Raw genomic sequence first — 23,753 nt, forward strand, 5'->3', positions numbered from 1 at the left:
TACTAACCACACTGACTACACAGGGCTCCCTTGTATAACCACCTTTTACAGGTCTCGAAACACAATTTTACACTTTACTTTCACAACATTGCTGGTTCATGGTGACTATCAAGTCCCTAAGCAACAGGTATAAGTGACTCCATTGTGATACGGTTACTATGGGGAAATGTCACCCATTCTGCAGCAGGTTACTCTGTGACTGGGTTTGCAGCCGTTGAAGATAAGGAAGATCTGTGCTTACCTGTGGCCTGAGCTTTTCAAGCCATCACTACTCAGTGCAGTTCACCACCAAGAACTGACCAGGTACCCAAAGGAATTAGAGATATATCCCATTAATAACCGGATGGTGAGGATGGCTTTATGCTAGTCGGAGTATACAAGGAACATGGATGGTCTCAATGGATGTCATGCTCCAAGTGCTTTTTGCCTTGTTGGGTGAGATTTCCTGGGAAAAGTTAATCCTGATGAGGACTTTGTAGAGTATTAATGATGTCATATTCTGTCTTTCAGTACTCATCTCCCCCCATTAAATCCTCTCTTTATCTTGGGGTGTAAACTTAGGGCATAATACATGATAGGCAAGTGCTCTACCAGTGAGCTATATCCCCAGTCACTTAAAAAACACCCTAATTCCTGAGTTAGTTTCAGGCCATTCCCACTAGGGTCATAAATACATGAGAAGCCACATGGCAAAAAGAAAAATATTCAGGCTTTCAGTGTTAAGAGTTCAAAGGCAGATTCAAATCCTTTCTCAGCTGCTACTTGGGATATTAGACTTGACTTAATCTGAGTTTTCATTTCCTCAACTGTAAGTGGCTATGGATAATAACAACCCATCTGCTGGCAGATTCCAAGCAATATATGCAACGTATCCAATGCCTTGTTTCTAGCATTCAGAAATTAGAAGCCAATGTTGTCTGGAGGTTGATGGCACCATCTGATGGGCCCAGAGACCTTGGTCTTATCTAGATGGTTGATATTTTTCAATAGCTCTATAATTAACTTATTTTTCTCAGCTCTTTGTTCAAATTAGTTCAATCATATACCTTACAGCCTTTTATCCCAGCATCACATGCCCTTCTTATTGCTCTTACTGTCCAGCATATCACCTGAACTTCCTACTCAACAGATGAGTAGTGGCAGCCACGTTTGCACACTGAACGATGAGCTTCTCAAAGGCAGGTGTTTTGTCCACTGATGCATTTTCTAGTGCTTGGTCGACTCTTGATATTTGATTTTTAAAACAATGAAGAATTGAATGTGCTTCACATTTTAAATGTTGGATCTGTTAGGGTGATGCACCCTCAAAGTCGTCCTGTATCAGCTGCTGAGAAAGCGCAACACCCCAGGCAATGCTAATGGCGAGCCTAGAACCAGTGGGGGCGGGGGCTTTTGACTGGCTCTCACCCAAGGCACACGGACAAAAAGCATTCCTTGCATGGACTTAAGTATTCACCACCAGCTCCTACACCTAACATGAGTCACGATTTATGCCCATCAGGCGGCACGGGGACGGGGGGGATGTTTGAATAGCCCATGACAAGGAGGAGACTTCTGCTAAAATGAACAGCTCCACAAGTGTGATGTTGACCAAGTTCAGGGTGTTTAAGAGAAACCCGCTCTTTAAATGTGTAGACAGTTTCCACGTCCGCTAACTATGGTTGCCTGTTCGGGCAGCTGTGTCAATAGCTCACCAACGTCCCCACTATCAATCACAGGGCAATGACTAGACTCTTAATCACACACAGGAGCTCTTAAATGGAACAGAGAGGCCTCCGTTGTGAAAAGGTGCAGCACCACTGACAATGCCTTGAATCCTGATTGCCAGACCTTTAATATCTATCACTGCCTTTTATGATTGGTACATGAGCTCCATCAGAGAGAGGACAGCATCCATATCTAAACCTGAGGACAATATTCAGTGCTGGTAGTTACATGATAAGTATTTACTGAACGAATGAATAAACTTACTTAATTCAGTACATATTCCAAAGACTCTTTACAAAATCCCAGGGATGCAATTGAAGGATGAGACACCAAAGACAGTTGACTCAATACGATGGATAAAAGTTGATCACAACACACACACACACACACACACACACACACACACACACACACACACACACATTTTGTGGGTTGGTTCTTTTTTTTTTTTTTCCTGAGCTTGAGATGAGATAGAGAACCAAGCATGTAATTCAACTGCTAAATGAGCTAAGGCCACCTCAGCCCAAATTAAAAATTAAGAAAAGCAAATGTAGGGTCTGAAGAAATGCCTCAGGGGTTAAGAGCACTTTTTCTTGCAGAGAACCAGAGTTCAACTCCCAGCACCCATATGGTGGCTTATAACAACCATCCAGAACTCCAGTTTCAGGTGGTTAGATGCCCTCTTCTGACTTCTTCAGGCACCAGACACACATGTGGGGTACAGACATGAGTATAATAAAAAACATTCATTATATGTAGATATAATGAAATAAATATGAAAGTAAAATTTAAAAGAAAATTAATATATCTAGAGCATAAGAAATAATGACTTTTCTGAATTAAAACAAACAAATGAAACCAAACAAAAAAAAAAGGAGACCATATCTGGGAAAGAAATACATGGGTCTGGGTGCACAGTTTAGAAAAAATAAATCTTGACATGATGGTGAATGGTCCAGAAGTGAAGTTGCGTGGCTATTAATGGAAGGAACTAGATAGTAAAAGGACATGCTGGGAGAGTTCATCAGAGCAGGAGAGTCACATGAAGCAGTGCTGGTCCCCTTACCATTTTGGCCCTAGCAGTTCCCTGCGTCTATCTATCCTAGACGTGTGAGCATGTAAGTGATTGACACTTGTTTATTGTTCTTGAGATCTGGCAACTATTACATGTCCAAGGACAATAACAGAAAACTGAAACGGAGACGATGGGAAATCTTTCTTATATAAAAACAAACTAGTAACCCCCCCCCCCACAACACACTCTTAGAGTTGGTTCTAAGGTCTAGGGGCTCTGAAGAAAATAACCTTTGGCTTTATAGAGATGGAGTCCTCCATACAAAGCATAGGCTTCACTGAATTTGAGCTTGGAGACGAATGAAATGACTGAGAGTCTGTCTAGGCACAGGCTGCAGGACCTGCTCTGCCTCGCTCTGAAATTGCTGTCATGAGAACTTGAATCAGACAGTGTGCATTTTGTTTTTACATTACCACACAATAGTACAAGATCTAGCACACAGTCAGTATACAGTAAGCATTTGGTAAATGCTAATAATAAAAGATGCCAAGGCCGGTCAGCAGTACCTAGATCTAAGAGAGACTATTACAGAAACTGGTTCTAGAACTTTCAGTGGGAGCTCATCATCGGGTCACCAGGACTGCTGGTCTACCCTGGAATACTAAGCCATCTGATCATTCTGCTTACATCCCTGCCATGTAGAGTTAGTACAATTTGTTTAGCTTTTCACCAGAAGACATCTCAAGCCCTGTGACCTGGTACCCAGGGCGTCTCAATTCTTGATCCTTCTCTCCCTAAACTCCTGTTCTCCAACTACATCCTACTCTGCTTTGTGGATGTAGATCCCTTGGACAGGCACATCCACATCTTCTTCCATCTGCCCGGAACACATATGCCTGGCAAATTCAAAGCATTGCAACACACTTCCAAACTCTCCTTTTGTCTACCCAAAAAAAGCTCTCTCAAGATTCCCAAGTAGGCTTCACTAGTGTCCTTCCCTGTATTCCCACGGTGCCTTGATCTGTATCCTTCTTAATACCAGCTATTCTAAGTTGAAATGCCTGTCTCCCCCCACAAATAATTGATGTTGTCTCAGGGGGACAACCATGCCTTCCATGGCTTGAACCCCAAACTCACAGCAGTGGGCACCACAGGTGTTCACATGGTATGAAATAACAGGGGCAAGCCTGCTGCCCTTGCCTAGAGTGACCCAGAGATCAGTGGTTATGTTTCCAAAATGAGGAGATGATCCTTAGGATGCTTGAGCCCTGATGACAAATGGCATCGATAATCACTTTACGGCCCTCATAATAATCACATAAGCCTCCCTTCAGACTCTGAAAACTAAAATCCTTCCATTTTTAAAAAATAACACAGCTTGGAGCACTAATGTAATATCTGAAGTGGATAATTTTACAAGCTACCCCCATGAGCCCTGAACTTTCCTCTATTCTTCAACCTGGTCCTACCTCTGCTTACATCAACTTTCAAACAATTGTAATTAAATAACAACATCAAACGCAGAGCCTTATGGAAAGTGAACACATTAAACAAATATTCTTAAGAGCCATTGTATCCAGGCTCCTGAGAAAATGATGGAACTGACGGTGAATGCGATGAATGTCCAGGAGAGGCAGGAATGGGGGTGACCGCAATGTTTCGTGACACAAAACTTTCAAATGCTTATGCTTACAACTTGATAGGTTAGTGAGGGGCAGCCTTAGAGAACAGCACAGCAAGGAGCAAAGAAAAACCAGACCCTAAGAGAACAGAGTCATCTGCTCCGTGAGCTAAATGATGTTGCTTATAGAGTCCTGGGTACTTGGCCTATGGTTCTAGGTTTCTAGAACGTTCTTTCTTCCTCTCATCATGCAGGTTCAGCAGGTGCCATGTTTTAGAGATCAGTATGTAGGGGCATAAAGGATGAGCCTCATAGACTGCAGAGAACCACACGCACCATGGAGGCAACACCTTGCCGACACACAGCAAGTACCCTCTCCACCACTATGGGGCTTTGCAAAAGTTCCTAAAAAAACAAATAACAAATCATTCTAGCCTCGAGGGCCTCGTGTTTTCTGTCATAGCTGCTCAGCTCCACCATTGCGGAAGGAATGTAATCAGGATGTTGCACAAATGCAGAGGCAAGGCTGATTCCAGTGTTTACAGATAAGGATGAAATTCCCACTTCATTTCCACATGCCACACAGCATCGCTCTCTTCCCATTTCCTCAACCCTTTAAAGACCTGAGAGCCAGTCCTAGCCCGGGCCACAGATTAGGCCGCGGCTAACAGTCCCCTGCTCTGGTCCATACATATGCTCTTGTTTGACCTCCTGTGGTTTTTTTAACAGCCAAAATGTCAGCAAAATGGCCCATTCCTGGAAGAGTCTCAGTATTTGACCATTTCGATGGTAAACCTAACTTTCATCTCACAAAGCAGAAAGCTATATAAAGCAAAGTGCATCTTTCAGGACTTCTTTTCTTTCTCGTCATTTTCTATGGAATTTTTGAGGCCTGAGCACCATTTCGTTTGTTTGTGTTTTCATGCGTTGGGAATTTTATTTTTTTATTATTAATTAGTTTTTTTTTCATTTATTTTACATACCAACCACAGCTTCCCCTCCTTCCTCTCCTACAACCCTTTACCCCTACCTTCCATCTACCTCCCTCCCCACTGGCTTCTCCTCTCGTGTCCATTCAGAAAGGGGCAGGGCCCCTCCCACGGATGTGAAGAAGCAGAACACATCAAGTTGAGGCAGGACCAAGCGCCTCTCCCTGCATCAAGGTTGGGTTAGGTAATCCAGTTTGGGGGGAGACAGGTTACCAAAAACCAGCAAAGTGTGCTAGGGACAGGTCCTGATCTCACTGCCAGGAGCCTCACAGTCAGACCAAGCTACACAACTGTCACACACAGGCAGAGGGCCTAGACTGACCCCAGGCAGGCTCCCCAAGTCCAGAGTCCATGATCTCTCATGAGCTCAGGGCAGCTGTCTCCATGGGTTCCCCGTCACGACCTTGACCCTCTGGCTCGCACCATCTTTCCTTTCTCTCTTCAATAGGACTTGCGGAGCTCAGTCCAGTGCTTGGCTGTGGATCTCTGCATCTGCTGAACACCATTCTGAATGGTCTCTAATGAGCCTGGTAATATAAGCCAAGGCTGTAATAAATGCCCACGATTCTGAAACGTCAGCGGAAGCCATGGAGTGTATAGACAGAGTTAGAGGGACCAAGGCACACCACTGCTCACGAACCATCTGTTCTTCTATTGAGTTGAGCAGCTGTCCTAACAATGACTTTCAAACCTACCATCTTGAATGACACTGGTCTTCTACCAGAGGCAGAGCGATAGGCAAAACATTGGAATCAGAGTTTGTCTATCTGTGTACCTATAATAGGATTTCTTTTATGCCTAGCTGTTAACTATTGCTTTCTTTCTCATGAAACTTTGGTGTGACTCTCTTCCATGAACACTGGTACTTACATAATTAATCATATTTTCCATGTTGCTATGGCACTAGGAAACTAAAGCCAAGTTTCTATCCCAATTACAGAAACTATATATGTATCTTTTGGTTATATTGATACTTTCCACGGTCAGAGTTTTTACCTTTTCCAACTATATTAGTGAATTCTTATAAAGTTTTTGTTAGAACAAAAGTGAGATATCAGTTCATTAACTCGTTAATCTTAGTATAGCCTGGTCTTCTCATCAAAACACACACAAAAACAAGCATGTTAGTAACGCATACAAAAAAAAAAAACATGTTAGCAACATGGTCGCATCAAGATGAAGCAAACAAGGCCTTCCTCTCAAATACCCTTCTCCAGGCATCCACATCTCCTTATGTTTCTGGTCTTCATCTGGCTGTCTGCATCTAGTAGCCATGGCGCTTAGTATTTACACAAACAATAAGCAAGGGAAGAATTGCTGCCCATTTCCTGACAGCTATTACTTAGAATTTCGGGCCAAGTGCTTGGGAGTCCAACTCTGCACACCAGAGATGGTGAGGCAAGATATGTCCAAGCCGTCCAGTCTTCATTTTGAAAGTGGAAGACTTATTTTTTTCTAAATGCCCAGAAGAGTTAAATAAGCTAGCAGTATCAGGTGATTTTTCTTATCCATCTAGCCGCTGGTATTAATTGGCCATATAATCTTAGAATAGAAAAATGAACCAACCAGATTATGCATCACATTTTGACTCTTACCCTTGTATATACAAGAAATAGACCTTTTCATTGGCCTTTTAGCTTTTAAGTGTGTGCGCGCGCACATGTGTGTTGTACACATGTGTTCATATGATGTATACCCGTGTGTGCCCCCCTTCATGAATAAACATGCAGAGAACATACAGCAGCTAACTGCCATTAACAATGTCTGACACATAGGAAGTGTTCAGCTGATGGTCGCCAGCGCTAATAGTATGTACTCCCGTGAGAAGGACTAGGGTCTCAAGTCTCACAGGTATAATGCTCTTCAGCATCATCCAGTATTCTTTCCTTTCACAAGCAGGAAAATTCACGCCCTCTGCTCTGAAGGCAGAGCCCAGTCTATAACACAGGGCTGGGCTTCTAGTTCTCCATTCTTAGCTAGAAACCACACTGCATTCCTGGTCCTTCTGCCTCCAGCAATGGTGAGATTATTATGGAAACCAGTTCCCCATGCTCATAGAGGGAAATCTGGGAAAAGGTTTAAGCATTGGGCTAGGTAGGGGCTGCCACTGGTGACGAGGCACAGCTCAACTTTGTTCTTCATCCATAGAATGTGGATCTGGAAGGCATCAATATTTAATTTTTTGTGAAACTGGCCAAAGGCCTATAAATTAAAAATATAACTATAGGAAATCAGAATGACTTTGGGGAATTAAAGACTGATAAATTACACTTTGGGATAGAGCCATGTCATGGAGTCATTAATCAAACAAAAGACCTTGACTTTTCTTTTTAATATGAGAAAATTTACTAGGGTCTTTAGAGGTTTTTCCAGTAGTAACAAGGAAGTTTTCAAACAGGATTTTCATGAACAGGACTTTCTAAAAAATGACTACTATGATCATTGCTAAAATATTTCCAAGTGAAATATTATTCCAAGTGTTTAGTTCAGTATATACTTCAAATGCAAAATAGAACCTAAGAAATCAGCAAGTGGCTGATCACAGAGATGGGACAGTTCAGGTTCTAAGCATCATGAGAGTTTATGGTCTATAGCACAAACCTCAAACAGCCATCAATAGGAAAAATGTCATGGTCTTACAAGTGGCCAAAGTCACGGCCACCATTCATTGAAAGTTCATTAGGGCTAGACAACACATTGAGTTGACCTATGTGTCCTTATTCTTTACAAATGAACTAATTAAAAGATGTGGTTTGAAAGAAAATGGCCTTTAAAGGGAATGGCACTATTAGAAGGTGTGGGCTTGTTGAAGGAAGTGTATCACTGAGGGGGTGGACTTTAAGGTCTCTTTTGCATTAGCTTTGCTCAGTGTGACAGTCAGTAGACTTCCTGATGCCTGTAAGACGTAGTGCTCTCAGCTCCAGCACCACATATACCTGCACAGCGCCATGCTCCCCATCATGATGATAATGAACCGAACCTCTGAAACTGCAAGTGAGCCACCCCAAATAAATGTTTTCTATATAAGAGTTTTCCAAGATCATAGTGCTTCTTCCCAGCAATAAAAACCCAAACTGAGACAGATGCAATTATTATGCCCTTTCACAGACATGGAGGCAGAAGTTCAGGGAAGGATGCGAGAGAAGAAGGATGTGATAGAGAGACACTAAGACCTTCATGAGAGTAGTGACTGTCACCAACTGCTTGGGAACACATCCCATGTGCCAGGCAGAATCTGGTTACTCTGTTCATGTAGCTCAATTAAGCCTGGCCACAGCCTCATGAGGTTGGTGTCAAAGTTCCTCCTCACTTTACTGGAGAAGGCTGACCTAAGACCCCTAACAGAAGTTGCTCAGCAGGATGATGAGGCTCCATAATTTACAGCTCAGCCAGTAACAAGCCCAGGAAGACAAGTGTTGCATGATCTCAGTTGTATGTAGAGGCTGAAAATGTCAAACTCACAAAGTACAGAGTAGCCTGGCAGTGAGCACAGACTATTGAGAAGGACAGGACATGATCAGGGTGGTACTGGTCAGAGGGCGCGAGGTTTCATCTAGACCGGAGGAGCAAGTGAGCTCCTGCATGGCAGGATGATGGCTATGAGTTACTGCGATCCATGCTTTAAGTTGGCTGAGTCGGTATCAAATGTTCCCCCCCTCAAAATGGCAAGCATGTGAGGTGATGAACAGATTAATTTGCCCGGCAGTCATCCTTCATCATAATATCTGGCCGTACCCCACAAATAGCTACAATTATTTGTTACTTAAAACAAATTTGAAAAAAAACAGCATGAAACAGCAAGTGTAAAGAAAGTCCCCATTTGCAAACCTTTGACATTCTAGTAGTGAAGATCCAAGCTAACTCTCTGGGGTGTGAGTGGGGAAGGAGCTGCCTTGACAGTAGCTGAGGAACAATGTTTTGCATTATGTTTAATTATGTTTAATGCGGAGCTAGAAGTAACTAGAGATGACATCAGAGGGTGGTATTTGCTGTGTTATGCTACAGATCACTCCAATATAGGGTTGTGACTTATCACAGCAGAGGCAATATGCTCACTACCTGGCCAAGAGCATGCTAAGTGGAACAGTAAATCAGGCAAGAAAAGGGAGGTACAGGTGCCTCAAAGGCTTGGGAGCAGGGAAGGAATGAAGCGGTTAAAGAGAAGAAGAAAGTGGAGATTAAAAAAAAAGCAGAGATACATCAATTCCATTCCGCAGGCAGACGAGTATAACACAATATAAGCAGGCACATGGGGATTGTCCTCATTAAAAAACATAGCTCCTGGGACTGAGACAGCTCAGTCATATGTTACATGATGCATAAGCATGAGGGCAAGTGTTCCATCCTGTGGAACATACATTGAAAAGAGATGGGTACTACAGCATATACCTATAATCCCAGTGCTGGGGACCAGAGACAGCAGGTTCCCGGAGCCTGTGAGCAAGCAAGCCTAGCTGATTTGGCAAGCTCTAGATTCAGTAAGAGATCCTGACTCAAAAGCAAAAGCAAAAACAAAAACAACAAAAAAAAAACATAGAGAAAGACCTGTGCCCTCTACACATACACATGTCCATGTGCGTCTGCATATATGCACGTGTTCAGGCCTGTGTGCACATGCACATGCAAACAATAAATGTGTGAAGACGTCTTTCTACATGGAAGGCATTCTTTATTCGCAAATATTAAGCAAATGTTCATTAGAAGTCTGTGACAGTGTCTGGACTGTCTTGATGGATAAGCAGGAAAGCCAGATAGCAACAATAAGTCATTTTGTTCATTGTTCATATTTCATGTTTGCAAACTGAACCAACTGAACTATGGTCAAAAACATATAAAACATCAAATAAGCATAAAGAGCAACAAATATACATTACTGGATATATTGTTTTTTCCTCCAACTGTTTCAAAGCACAAGCTCTCTTTACCTAACTTTGGGAAGTCAAGCCTGAGCCTTACACTCTAGGGAATCCTTGTCTGACCACGCATGAGAGATTATCTATCATCCATTGGTTTAGTGACTTAATGGCCATGAAATAGAATGATGGAGAACTCAACAACTACAAGTCAAGATGGAACTGTTTCTTCTCAAGACTGTATGTAAGCAAGTAACCACTGGTCCAGGTCAAGACTGACATTATAGCCAGATACAATGGTAGCTACACCATTATGGCCTTCTCCCAGAGTTCTCTGTTTTCCATCCCCGATGACAACTGTCCATCACTTTCCACAGCTACTCTCTTCTCATGCTGACAAACAGGAGAAACAAAACAAAACCAAACTCAACCTCTTTCTTACATACTGTGTTCCCCGCCACCCCCAGGAGATCCAGAACTCAAAGGGCCTTGATGCTTTTATCAATGCCACTCAATGTCAAGGACAGGAAATAAAAATATTTTTCTTTTCCGACTCAAGTACAATACCCCTTTGTGAAGCTGCTTAAAAAAAAACTAGAAACAAAAAAAAATTGAGAAATATTTCAGGTGAGAGATATTCATCAAAATATTCCATTTTGTTAAAAATATCTCCAAGCTTTTCTTAGTGTTCCAGCTCACACAGCACTGAACTTCAGCAGGATTAATGTGTTTCACCCTCATAGTGGAAGGAACTCTGAGGTCATCACAAAGGAGAGAGCAAGGAGCTGTCCCATGGGACAGAAGTCCCTGCAGGCAGGAGTCAAGTCAGAGGGTTGTTTTCAGAATGGAAACAAGACAGAAGAGCAAGGGAAGAGCGAATAATGCAAATTACTGCATCCTCATTACCCAGCAACTGGAGTTTAGATCAAGGGCCCAGGGGGTAACTTAGGCAAGCTGGAGCATCCCTGAAGGCTAAACCTATGACAGCAAAGTGTGCGTGTTCTCATCAGTTGCCCAGCCCAGATAAATGAGGCCCTTCGTTTGGGAAGCTTAACTGGGTGGATATCAGTGGACCTAGCAACTGGAGGTGAAATGGGACAGCAGGAGGTGGGCTCAGACATTACAGTTCCAGTGAAAGAAAGACTCACACGTAGAGATATGCATGATGGAAACAGGGCTTTGGGGAACAGGGTGAACTTGGTAATGGAAAGCTAGGGACCTGCAGGGCACCAGAGGTTCAACCTAGCCTTCTTCCTTAATGGCTTCTCCATGCCACACCAGTCCCCTTGGCTCAACCCCTCCCCTCAACAGGAGAAAAGTAGATGACAGCCAAGTCTGCTTCAAGTCCTGCCAAGAAAAACTTTGCAGGGTTAAGAACATTCATACAAAAGCTTTAAATATCACGCTACTGTGGTTACTTTTTTCATAAGTTTCCAGGGCACATATATGCACAGGGAAAGACTGCTTTTATTCAAAGAGCTCAAGAATGCTCACAGTCTGTCAAGGAGCTGCTATGTCCTTCAGCTCTTTCACCAGCTGTATCTGTTCTCCAAAGGGCTGGAGATTTGTTTCAGGGCAGGTGATCTCTGAGTTGGTCCATTAGAACTCAAACCATAGCGTGTAAGCCTCCAGCATAATCTCAGGACTGTGGCTGAGCAGGTTTGGGGGACATGGGTGGGCAGGCGGGAAAACAACACTAGTTCACTGTGTTACTTGAACAGGAAAGTCCCCACAGGAGACAAAAAACGTAAATATCTGAAGAAGGATGACTTCCACAATGGTGAGTTTGTTGACATGCCCGGCAAATCTGCCATCCGTACATGCAAAAGAAGGGGAGGGGACGACTAACCAGGACTTGTGAAAGATCAAAGTGATAAAATTAATCTCAAAATTACACACACTACACATTTTCTAGAAAGGTACAGACAGCTATCTTTGTATTGTCGTTATCATCATCGTCATCGTCACCATCATCATCATCACCATCACAGCCTGACAGCCAAGGTACCAGGATCCAAAATGGCAGCACTTCTCTAGGCTAAGGGGCCTAGTAGAGGATCTAAGATCTGGATGGGAGAATTAAGATGGTGACAACATCCCTTTGAGTGCTGTTCAATCAACCATGTACATAAAGATGACACAATGACTATGAACGTCACTGTGCTGCACTGCACATATGTTTCCATCCTAGTGCTCAGGAAAAAAAGCAAAAGTTCCATTCTGAAGCATTTTATCTAATTACTCTTCATCAATAACAACTCAGGTGTCAGATAATGTGGTAGGAACCTGAATGATCAGAGAAGCAACCAGTAACCTCCCCCCTTTCCTTTTTTGATCTACAAAGAGCTGAGAATCTTCCTAAGCCCCTCCCTACTACTTCCTAAGTCTATCTGTCCTTGGTCCCCCAAAACCTCTATGGTTAATCGTGGTCAGCTAGTAGCTAGCCCCACCATCTGAATCAAATTTTATTGTCAATCTTGAGAGTGTCACAGTGTGATCAAAATATCCCCCCAACTTATCACTCAATCCAGGCCGAGTAAAACAGAACTAGACTTTAGATGCCGTGTGTATTGAACCTGCTGGTTTCATGAAAAACCCAACTTTCTAGATATAAAACACCATCTCTATAGGAACACAAAGAAGACCTCAATCCATTCAAACCTAATTCGACCTTTCCCTGAAGAATCACCATGGTGTCTGGGACCTTGTACTCATATCCTGAAAACTCGGGGTGGGGTTAGGGGTGTCTTCAGGCCCTCACTGCTGCTCAGTACACTGGGACTCAGGTCTACATGTTCTCTATACCATTCCACTTCCACTTTGGTCAAACCAACTGTTCCCCTGACTGAGCTTCTCTACAAATTTTCTCCCAACAAGGTTCTTCCATTTGAGGGTAACAAGAGATTCCGTGTGCTTGGCAGCAATGCCATCGCCTACTATGTGAGCAAGGAGGAGCTGTGGAGAAGTAACCCAGGGGCAGCAGCTCACGGGATGCAGCGGTTAAGCTTTGTCAATAGGAACATGGTTCCTCCAGCCACACAAGAACACCAGGGGGTTCCCGCCCCAAACCCCCATCTGGGCATCATGCACTGCAGCAAACAGGCCATTGGAACTGCAAAGGAGGAGAGGATATGAACTCTGGGGCTGATGGACACACACTGAAAGATGAGGACCTTCCTGGTGGTAATAAGCGACACTTATTGATTCCAAACTTGTCTGCATCCTACCGTGGCTCTATTAACAAGTCTTAGAGCCCTCTTTTTTGCTAGACCTTTCCTCGCATACATTAACCAGCCCCAGTTATGGGTGTCATGGGTAAAGCTGTGTGAAAAGATAGCCCAGTTTGACACTAAGAAGTCTGCAGTAGCCAGCCTCAAAAGGATACCCCAAGGAAAGAAAAGGGTTCATGGGAAGAGAAAAAGAAACCCCTGGCTAAGTGGAAAGAAGAAAAAAAGGCCGCTGCCACAGCTCCTGAGCCCAAGGCCAAGGGCCTCGTCATTCACCTGCCCAAGAGCATCTTTTGGTTGGATGAGTTCAGGCAGAAGTGTTCCAATGAGGCCACCCTCTCTGTAGCTCTGTGATATTTTGGGAAGCACTTTGATAAGGATGGCTGGTCCCTGTGGTATGCTGAGTCTGCTTCCCTGTAGAGTTTGTCCAGCCTTTCATGAGTTGTAACCTCATCACAGGAATGTACCAGAGATTGGGCAAACGGGGCAAGAATGCCTTTGCTGGTGCTACCTTCTTTGGAACCAACAACAGATCCGTTTCTGGTGTTTGGATCTACTGAAGCCAAGAGGATGCCTCTCCACTGAGTTTAGGTTGGCAGGTAGACTTGGAATCATATACATGGTAGAAAATGGATACTAACAGCCAGGAGATCTAGACCCTGGTTTGAGAGCACTTTTCCTGAGACAAAGAAAATAAACACATAATTTATGTATTTTATATCCTTGTATTTACATGCACAATTATAGATCAACATGTTTCTTTTAAAAGATGACATGTACATGTTTATAGTCAAAACTAAATACCATTAGACATTCTGAGCCCTGAGGTCGACCAGCTGTCCTGGAACACTCACAAAGAGAAAAAAATGCTGGATCCACGGAAAGAATTGGCATCCAAATCTCTTAGGCAAAGATCCATATGTTACCTTCTCCTTCACACATCTGATTCAATTAAACTTTCTTCAGACCAAGATATTCACCCAAAAAGCACACGCTGATGATAACAGAGGTTCATTATTTCTTGGATCCCTTGGCCAATATATGTGGTAACTGGTAATAGGTAATTCTTCAGGACTATTACAAGAAATAGAAGTAGCTCATAATTTTTTTAGCTCTGGTTCACTGTGTGATAGTTCCTTTATAGAAGCACTGCCCAGGAAGGTTTTCTTTCTCACTGTTAATACTTACACGGATGTGAGACACTCCCCCCACTAAGGAAGCACACAGAGTGGCATCCCTCACAGTGAGAAAAAAATGTGAGCCCTATGATGGAGTGATGTCTGCAAAATGATGAGGTGGGGAAAGGCCTGTGTATATTTTTTAAGAGAATAGAAGAATTTATTTAAATGGAATAGAACTGGGTCAGTGTCAGAAAACAGCAGGAGTATTTAAGGGGGAAATGAGGACAAAGGTCAGCCAGCTTTCCCTTCCTCCCCTTTTCCTCCCTCCCTCCCACATCCCTTCCTTTCTCTCTCCTCTCTTCACCTTTTCTCACTTTTCTTTCCTTACCAGTCTTCTCATATTACTTTTCCCCTAGGTCGTTTTTCTTTCTGAAAGTCACCACTAAATAAGCAGGTGGGTAGATAGGTAGACAGGTGGGAGGGTAGGTAGACATCTGTAAATGTGTTAAAGACTTAATTGTCTTCACTGAATAATTTGAGCACAGAAGCCTCCTACCATCAGTACCATCTATGTAGATAAAAAATGTCCAAGAATATCCTAAGTTTTCCCATATTTCTAAGTGAAAATGTAGAAGCAGCAGGGTGGGTAAAAAAAAATCGATACATTGGAAACTTCTAGACTGGTCAGGCTTTCTTGGAGCATAAAATTGAAAAGGAACAAAGAAGACGAAATGAGACTCTGTCAAAAATGATTCCAGAAGAATCAGGGCTGGAGTGACGATCCCAGGACAGACAATGAGGATAAAGTGATTCAACCAGAGCTGTGCTCTGGCCCAGAGAAGCCAAGAAGAAGCCAGGGAAAGCAGAACAATCCTAGGCCACTGCTCACTCCAGAAGTATGGCTGAGGTCAGGGTCTCGGAGGTCAGCCCTGGGTTCAACCCTTGGAGAGGTAGGGATACCACAGCAACTTTTCAAGATGTCCTCTTCATGGTATTTGCGGGGACAGCCAACAATAGCCAGGGGGCTGTTTACCAACGGCATTCTCCAGCACCTCCCTCAGACCTGACTGGAGAAATTCCTGCCAAAACTTACATGGGAACCAGAGAGAAGAGGCTGAGCGTAGCCATGTAAAACACACCCAGTCATGTCGTAACCTCCAGCTCCTTGCAGATGGCTGTTGGGGGAAGAAATGACTGCTTATAAACAGCAGATCCCAGGGATCCATCCAGCTCCCAGACAGAAACCAGAGGGGAAATTAACCACCATGCTCTGAAATTCAGAGCTCTACGGCGTCTAGGAATAAAGCATTCACAAAGGAGAGGGAACAGGGTCAAGGGCAAGTACAAGTCATTGTTGAAGGTGTTCAATGTCAAAAAGGACACACCATATTAAAGTAGATGTTCTACAGACTGGAGAAGTCAGATAGAAATTAGTATATTTTACATACCCAAGAGATAGGAGGTTCTGGGCTCTGGAAGGAACCAAATACAAGCTCAGTTGCCAAGGTAGTACCAGAAGCCATAGAGTCTGGCCTTCATTAAGCCATCTGCTTAAAGCTTAGGAGTCTTGGGGCCCCTGGAACCAATTACCTAGGGCTCATCCTTATCTTTCCTTTGTATTGATTTTCAGAGCCCTGTGGTATGCCACCTTATACACATATATATACCTTATAGCTGCCTAGGAATGAGCACAAAACACTGTCCTTCTAGATCTATAAGACATCCCTTTCTAAAGCATTGGAAAAGGGACACGGTTTCTTGGTCTGATTAGTTGGTGGCACTCTACAGTCTGCTAAACCCTGCAGAGTTTGGAGAGTTGCATCCACTGGGCTAAAACCCGAGGTGGCTGTTCCAACACTGACCACCTGACATCTGGTGTAGAACCTGGATGGAGTAGAAGTGTAGTCAGTACTCAGGAATGATCAGAATTCTCTCTCTCTCTCTCTCCACTTATACTCAATGCATGCACACATACTCACACACTACATACTCAGTCTCTCTCTCTCACACACACACCTACACCTACACACACACTTAACCTTCAGAGCTAAAATCTCAAAGGATTTCAAGTTCATCCCATTGACCAGTCCTCCTCCTTCACCTCTTCTTCCTCCCCTTACTCTTCTTCTTTTCCTACCCTTGCAGAAAACCAATATGACAGTTATCAAGCCCATTTTACAAGCAAGTAAACCCAGACTTCAAATAACTAAGGAATCTGCCAGAATACAGCCAGAAAGCTGAAAATTCAGGATTTCAGATGAGGCCAACTTATTGTAGAGAATGCCAGCTGCCAACAAAACATACCACTACCTTCTGAAAGACAGATTTTAGGAAGGCTGAGGGTTATGGGGAAAGCATTATACTCATTCAGCAAATACCTACTGAATATATATTACCTACCAGGTGTTGAAAATGTCCCAGCTGGCATGAGCGCTGGCCCTATGTAGCCACTGTAGTTCCCACTGCTTTTCTAGTTCCTAATGTGTCTAATCATCAGAAGATGCTGCTGTGTATGCTATTCAAGGGAGCCCAGAAAGCAGCTGCTTTCGATGTCCTCAGAGGAAATAATCTCACTCCTTTTTACCATTTCCAAGGATTCTCAAAGAACCATTTGGTGGCATGCGAAGAGGCTGGAGGGACAGCCAGGGACATGATGGAACAGGGGAAGTGTAAACCATGAAGTCAGAAGGAAGGAGGAAAAAGTATGGCAGCATTCATGTGCCTCCCTTCCCGGTCACAGAGGGAGGGCTGAAGGAGTGCTGCATTCTTGTCCCTTCTTTACTGAGTAAGCTGAAAGAGCTACCGCCATCCATAACACTCAACATAGCTGCAGAGAAAGAAAGCAGGTCGCAGAGTGTGGCTCGCACCTCTAAACAGACTTCTGGGGTCCCAGGCAGCTGCGGAGACTGGTAACCACTGGGGGTCCCCACCTACACAGTGAAGAACAACCCCCTTCTCCCCCGGCTGCTGAATCAGCCAGGCTGGACGAGTCCAGGGAGAACGGTCAGATTCTGGAGATATCTGGTTTAGTCGGCACCATGAAGGAAATCACAGGAGTTCAGGGAGAGACTGGAAATAAGGAGTTGGCAGAATAAAGGTGATAAAAATAGATTTTCCAACCCTAAGGAGATGAATCATTTTGCCACGGGGATTCGTGAAGCTGTTTCAATTTGGTTTTCGATCCAGCCCCATAAATTTGATGAAGGGATATTTCCTTCCCTTGATAACCAGTGCCATGAAGCGGTCAGTATTCGGACAGCTCTGGCAGGATTTTATTAGAAGATTGCTCAGGAATAACCCCCGGCCCTTTCTCCGCCGGCTATAAATACGGATTGTGATGGACAAGAACCAGGAGGTGAGGCTGGTTCTCCAGCCCTTGAATCCAGAACCCCTGCCTCCCTGCCCAGTTCTCTCCCTGCCTATTTTCCTCTTCATGCCAGAGAAGGAGGTTTCCACAATGCAAGGGGGCAGTTGAGATAAGGGCAGAGCGTGAGAGAGGTCCCGGGGAAGAGGTGCCTCCTCGGTACGCAGTCGCATCTCTCTACGGCACCAGGTGCTGTCGGGAATGATGCGGTGTTAGCACCAGTCTTTAGAAGACAGCAGGGCTGCTTCTCATTCACAAGATTCTTAACATCCTCCTGAGTTTGACAAATTAATCTATCTGTGCCTTTAACTATATAACCATAAAGGAGAAGGCAATATTCTGCTTAGCAGATAAAGCCTAGTTATTAAAGCAATTGGGGGTGTGGAGGGAATGTAAAAGGTGAAAACCCATATCAAGGGCTAAGTGACAGGAAATTGATTTTGGAATTACTTTAGCCACACTCATAAAAAGTAATGTTTCAAACTAAACGTAAAAATCAACATAGCCTCCTTCCTTCTGCCCGGACCATCCATCATACATACACACTTCCAATAACAGATCCTACTCACCCCAGCACGTCCTCAGACTCTCACGGAGCTCCAACAGACCCACACAGAGAGACGGGAGCTACAGCTCCCCTCCTGTGAGCCCCTCACAGCAGCCCCGATGCCCCTACATTCTCCTGCCTAGCAAGAGCCTCCCTACCACAGAGCCATGCTCTGAGCAGAGCAGGCTGCAAGAGCTAAAGCGCTGATGCAGGGAAGGAGAATGATGAAGTGCTAGAGAGAGGCGGGATTCTGCTCCCTGGAGGAAGAGGAGGAAGGGGAGGAAGTGTCCCCTGAGCTCCGAGACCCAGATATAATTCTGCCAAACAATGTGGAGACAGTCTCCAGTACACAGTGGGCTTGCAATACTGTCAGCCCTTCTGGAATCATATTGAAGGAAGGCTTAGGGCATAAGGCTGGAGTTCCAACTATGAGACAAACCAGTTGCAAGGTCCTGGGTCAGTTACCGCCTTCTGTGACTCAGTTTCCCCACTTCTAAAAGAACAGTGTTGTTAAAAAGCTAGGTGGCTCCTTGTCTTGCAACCATGAAAACAAACACACGCCTAATAAATAATCGACGCCGCTCCAGTTTACTGGAGACATACCACATATATCCACCATCTTCTCACACACTTAAACGTGTGTCAGCTTGCTCGGTCCCACGAGGCCGAGACGAGATTTATTAGCTCCGTTTTATAGGTGAGGAAACTATCCCATGAGCTCTGTGAATCCCCATGAACATAAAAGCTCATCACATCCGTTCAATGTTTTGAATTTAAATGGTGGCATTTAATCTCTGGGCTTGAAATTGAGATGACATCTGAGAACGGAATCCAGCGCTGCTGGGTGATTCATGTGTTTACAGTCTCCGCTGGTGTGATTCTGAGATGCCAGTATTTACGGTTAGAGCCGCTCACACTACTGCAGAATCCATTTTCCACCTGTTGTTGTTTATTAAAACACCATACAGGGCCATGAAATATTCCTTTGTGCAGATTCTAAAAACAGGGCCCTGAAATATGTGAGCAGAAATACTGCGTATGGATTTACTGTTTGGAATTTTCAGGTGCTGTAAAACACAGTGTTTGCAACCCTCCATCACTTACAAAAGTTTATTAGATTGATGGGCCAGCAGACTCTCCGGTATCCTGCCATTTATTGACGCCAATATATCATACGGTAGGCCGGCTTTTGGCGTTTATTAATAACTTCTGTGTTTCCTGGCCCTTCCCTGTGTCCTTCCATCGTGCCCTCCTTTACCGCGATTGTCATTTACTCTACTTTTTAAGTAAAATATTTACTTTAGGGGATTTTTTTTTTTTAAATTTACAGAAAATTTGCAAAAATAAAGAGTTTCAGTACAACCGAAGCCCTGAATCTCAATGCCCGGGATCATCTGTACCAACTGGTGAACAGAGGCACGCAGAGCGCTGAAAACCAAACTCTGTTTTCCTCGTATTTCCTTCCTTTTCCCCTAGTGTTCTTTTCCGGCTCTCCTGACGCCACCGAGGAGAGCACATTACATTGTCAGCATGTCCCCTCCGCTTCCTCAGGACTTACCTTGTTTCTGAAACTCGCCTTGTAGTTTGACCTTGGCAGTTGTGAAGAGCTCTGGCCGGGTACTTTCTAGAATGTCTTCTACTTTGCTATTTTTTCCCTTATGCTGAGCCATGGGAGGAGGCCCATTAAGGTTAAGTACTATTTCTACAACATTGTAACATCCACGCTGCTTTTATTTTAAGTCTTCTGGGTTTGTTTTTCACTTTTGATGGGGGCGGAGGTGGCTGTCTCGCTGTTTTCCAGGCTGGTCGTGAACTCCTGGCTTCAAGCGATCCTCCACTCTGAGAAACTGGAACCATAGGTCTGTGCCACCAGGCCTACCAGCTAGCGTATTTTAAATAGCTTTATATTGGAGTCAAACAGAAACTTTAAGGTAAGAAAAACTGAACTTTGGAAACACAAGTTTTTTGCGAGGCCTTTACCCAGTTACCTTGTATTTACACGGCTGAGAGGGCAAGGGGGAGAGAAATTAAAGCTCGCGTCCATTTTTAGACGACAGTGAAATCAAGCTTCTAGCGGGAAGCCGGTTAATTACCAGATAGGTGTCTAGCAATTCTTTTGAAATGCTTGCCAAGACAAACTTCCTACAAAAACAGTCTCAGAGGAAGACGAACTGGAAAGCAGTGTTATTTCAGCCAAGTAAGGCCTACTGTTCGGATGATGCCTTTGAGTTTTTGTCAGACTATAGAACTCAGATGAACTCAAGCCAGAAGTCTATGGTAAGGACCAGTTTCATGGAGATTTCTTTACGTAGGCGATGACTGTGGAAACCAGGTGAGACTCAGACCAGAATATGTGTTCCTGCTTTTACATATTTTTCCTCCCAGGTCCTAATTAAAGGGTTTATTTTCAAGGGGAGAGGCAAGGAAGTGATGTAATGTCACAAGCTGCTGAACTCTGTCCAGTGAAAGATAAGGGACAGCAACGGGGCTCTTTCTTCAAAGAAAGGGTTTGTTTTTTCTTCCCCCAGAGACAGGAAGGAGAAAAAAACCTAGGGGGAAGGATAAAAAAGCTTACAGAATTTCTATATATAACTCCCACCTTTGCAAGGACACAAAAGATCGTGGAAACAAGCTTGGAAAATGATGTACAGCGTACAAAGAGGCGATTCAACTTCAGTGAGTTAGGCTCGTCACACACAACACTTGTGAGTAAGAATATAGGTGACTGGCTTACCCACCGTCACCAGCTAGATTATACTTGCCTATAATGCAGAATTTGACCATATTTGACTTTAAAGAGGTCATTAAGTTATAAGAGATCTTCTCAGTGGAGCCGAAGCCAAGCTGGGATGGCCTCCTCATAGAAAGCAGAAATGCAGCTGGGCGGTGGTGGCACACACCTTTAATCCCAGCACTCGGGAGGCAGGGGCAGGCAGATCTCTGTGAGTTCGAGCCCAGCCTGGCCAACAGAGCAAGTTCCAGGACAGGCTACAAAGCTACACAGAGAAACACTGTTTCAACCCCCCACCCCAAAAAAGGTGGACATGCAGACATGGACAAGCATGTAACAAAGCAAAAGATGGCCTTTTCCACGGTAAAGAAAAAGGCTCAGAAGAAACCAGGCCTCATGGTGCCTGAATCTTGGACTTGCACCTTCCTCCAGAATTGAGAGAACACTTTTCCGTTACTCAAGCTCCCCGTGTGTGGCACTTGTTACAGTGGTCAAACAAATGGCACTCACCTGGCGCTAACAGGAGATGTCAAGGGGTAGGAGGAAGGCTGAGAGCGGGAGTCTGGTGGGGATTACCTAACAAGTGGTCAGTCAATCGGACAAAAGACTTTCAAAGTCTCCCTCTGTCTTGATTTCACATCTAAACCCTCACAATCGATGACTCCTCCTGAGGCTTCAAGTCCCTTTTCTCTCTCCCCCTTTCCTTGAATCCTCTCAGTACTGGCCAAACACATCTAAAGACAAGACTACCAGTGGTCGTGGGTGGACATCCACAGTTTGTGATCCAGTACAAGAAACTGTTTTTGTCCATACTTAAATGTAAAGATTTAATGCCAAAATTTTTCATTCATTAACTGAGTCCAAATTTTGTCATTTCCCCTGAGTTCCAACCCTACACGGCCTGTATGCTGCCAGACAGCTGCTCATGAGCATCTCTTAGAGCCAGGTCAGTGTGTCCAAAACAGCACTGATCTTTGTTCTTGGACCCATCTCCCATTCCCCTGCTCCCGTGATCCCTGTTAATGGCACTAGCATCCTCCAAGTTCTCAGGTCCAAAACACGGATGTCATCTTCCTAGCGTTATTTATTGTGTTTCCCCAAGTCCAACACGTACATATTTTTAACATCTGAAATAAAGCTGCATCTTTCCACTGCCGGGGCCTTAGCATTGTGTCATAATTGAACGGGCAGGTTGTTTTTATTAGCTAGGCTCGTAAAAAACGGTATGTCTTATAAAAATGATGGCTTATTGCATTTGGAGACAAATTCTGTCTTCTCGTGTCCGTTCCCCTGGCCTTCATTGAGGCTTAGATGTGTATCATCTCTTCTTTGGACTTCTTGTCTCCTAATCAAATGATTTTATTCCTCGTTTCTTCCCACCACTGGTTTCCCGCACTGTTAGTGTTTAAATTTGAAATGTCTTCCGAGAGTTCATGTGCTAAAAGCTTGGCCCCCAGCACAGCAGTATTGAGGTGGGACCCCAAGAGGTGACCCGATCATGAATATGACAACGTACGTAACCATAAAGTCACAGCTGGGTTGGGCTTTAAGGGGTAAGCCTAGTGGGAGGAGAAAGGTCACTAGGGCTGTGCTATTGAAGGATGTGCTTTTTCCAGTCTCTTTTCTGCCTGTTTGCTCCTTGGCTGCCATGTGGATGGGTGTCTCCTCTGCCACACACCCCTACCTCCATAATTCCCTGCCTCCTGTCAAGCCCAAAGCGACAGAGTCAGCAGACTTTGGACTGAAATCTGTACAAATAAATCAGAAAAGAACCTTTCCCCCCTTCGGGTTTTTCATCTCGGGTATCTTGTCCTAGAGATAAAACCTGGCTAACTGCACACAGCTGCAGAGTGCTCTGCAGCATATAAGTTCTTTGCTTTCAGTGGCTCTCAGTGCAGGGGAAAGGAGACCAACTCTCTGTAGATGGCACTTCTGGCCTCATTGTACTCTTGCTGGTTCACTTTCTAAAACACTAACTTCTCTGAGATACTTAGCACCACATACTGTCACATGGAAATACTGGCCACTCACAGTTCCTAAGCTCTTCCGGCTTGACCACTCCCGACAAGAGCATCCTTCCCACAATTCCAGCGTGCTTTGTGTTCATGGGAGCCCTGGTGACACCTCACCTTTCAAAGCAGGTTTTGCTCTCAAGCCAGCATGCCTTCCTGTTCTTCGCTGCAGAGTAGACTTCATTAGCACCCTACAATGTTCAACTTGTTTATTTGCCTCCTAGAAGGAGGTCTCTTATGTCAGAAGTGGATTCTCATTTGGAAGGCAAGAGAGAACAAGCCATCTCTTTTTGGTGCAATGTACCAAAAAAAAAAAAAAAACAAAACAAAGAAACAAAAAATAAGGAAACAAGTTGGATGTCATTTAAGAGAGACTATCCCAGGAGACTGTAATCTTTAAAGTCCTACGGCCCTAGGGACATGTCTCCTGAAGAATGAGAGACTTACAGGTCAGCAGAGATGCTCCTCTGTTTACAAAGGGGATAAGTCCTGAGAAACACATCGTAAGTCCAACATGCGGTTAACACATCTACCCCACCAAACACCACACCCAGGGACACAGACCG

At 44.2% G+C, this 23,753-nt stretch overlaps 1 protein-coding gene and 1 pseudogene across 1 annotated transcript in view; one reads left to right on the forward strand and one right to left on the reverse strand.

Moving 5' to 3' along the window:
- The window catches only part of Limch1 (LIM and calponin homology domains 1), a 313,640-nt gene that overhangs the window by 134,279 nt on the left and 155,608 nt on the right, over positions 1–23,753 (reverse strand). The gene's annotated exons all lie outside the window — the stretch shown is intronic.
- On the forward strand, positions 12,876–14,095 carry LOC119821605 (annotated as a pseudogene).

Source organism: Arvicola amphibius, chromosome 1 (assembly GCF_903992535.2).
Source record: "Arvicola amphibius chromosome 1, mArvAmp1.2, whole genome shotgun sequence".
NCBI classification, from domain to species: domain Eukaryota; kingdom Metazoa; phylum Chordata; class Mammalia; order Rodentia; family Cricetidae; genus Arvicola; species Arvicola amphibius.